The sequence below is a fragment of the Rhipicephalus microplus genome, chromosome 7 (genome assembly GCF_043290135.1).
Source record: "Rhipicephalus microplus isolate Deutch F79 chromosome 7, USDA_Rmic, whole genome shotgun sequence".
NCBI classification, from domain to species: Eukaryota; Metazoa; Arthropoda; class Arachnida; order Ixodida; family Ixodidae; genus Rhipicephalus; species Rhipicephalus microplus.
In genome coordinates, this window is record NC_134706.1 from 115,428,042 (window position 1) to 115,429,594 (window position 1,553).

Sequence of the window (1,553 nt, forward strand, 5' to 3'; positions counted from 1 at the left end):
GCGATGGTTCGGTCGTCGATGTATGGTAAGGGTGTCTTGTGGAGAACTGCGTGGATGATGAGCGACTGATGAAGGGGCTGGCAGGTCTTCATCCTGTCGGCTCGTGTGACGCTATGATGACTGGGTGACGTGGCCTGGCTCACACCCCACCTTTATTCCAATAAGCATTTCTTCCTCCTGAGCTTCTACAAACCATCGCTACCTTCTTAAGTTATATATATATATATATATATATATATATATATATATATATATATATATATATATATATATGAGATCTAATAGGCAGTAATGCCAAGCAATGTACAGGGGAAGTTATTAGAACGAATGGAATGTACATAAGAAGAAAGAAAAGTGGATGAAAAAATAAGCAGCCGTGAGCAGGAAACAAACCTATGACATTCGAATAACGCGTTCGATGCTCTAACCACTGAGCTACTCCAGAAGCCTTCCCTCCATCCACTTTTCTTGAGTTTATACGTGAATTTAAAAGTAGGAGTGTCAATTAGCGCCATCTTTAAGCCAAGCGACGAGTGTGAAACACTCTTTTATGCGCGTGTTTGGCGTCACGTAGCACGTGAACTTATTACGAGCGGGCAGCTGAATAATATTTCCTCGTATACAACCTAATGACACCAAGTCTGCCATTACGAGACCATCGTTTAATGAAATAATGGAAAGAAGTGTATACGTAAGGGCTCGTTTTTCCGTGTTTTGACACAATAATAATGAGGTATAACAGACAGTAATGCCAAGGAATGTACAGGGGATGTTATTAGAACCAAAGGAATGTAAATAAGAAGAAAGAAAAGAAGATGAAAAAAATAACCAGCACTTTTCTTTCTTCATATTTATATTCCATTGGTTTTAATAACTTTCCTTGTACATTCCTTGGCATTACTGTCTGTTATTTCTCATAATTATTGTGTCAAAACACGAGAAAACGAGCCCTTTGGTATACACTTCTTTCACCTAATATATTAATATATATATATATATATATATATATATATATATATATATATGAGATATAACAGACAGTAATGCCAAGGAATGTACAGGGGAAGTTATTAAAATCAATGGAATATAAATAAGAAGAAAGAAAAGTGGATGAAAAAATTACCAACTGTGAGCAGGAATCGAACCTACGACCTTCGAATTACGCGTTCGATGCTCTAACCACTGAGCTATCACAGCGGCCCTCCCTCCATCCATTTTTTTGGGTTTTGGGTCAGTGGTTAGAGCATCGAACGCGTAATTCGAAGGTCGTAGGTTCGATTCCTGCTCACAGTTGGTAATTTTTTCATCCACTTTTCTTTCTTCTTATTTATATTCCATTGATTTTAATAACTTCCCCTGTACATTCCTTGGCAATACTGTCTGTTATATCCCATTAATATTGTGTTAAAAACACGGAAAAACGAGCCCTTATGTATACGCTTCTTTCCCTTATATATATATATATATATATATATATATATATATATATATATATATATATATATATATATATATATATATATATATTGTTTTTGTATTGAATGAACTTGCAG

At 35.5% G+C, this 1,553-nt stretch overlaps 1 non-coding gene across 1 annotated transcript; it reads right to left on the bottom strand.

Annotated features, from left to right (window-relative positions):
• Positions 1 to 1,124: 1,124 nt before the first annotated feature.
• On the bottom strand, positions 1,125 to 1,197 carry TRNAT-CGU (transfer RNA threonine (anticodon CGU)). Its single transcript has one exon. It is a non-coding gene; the product is annotated as a tRNA-Thr (tRNA).
• Between the last annotated feature and the right edge of the window lie 356 nt (positions 1,198 to 1,553).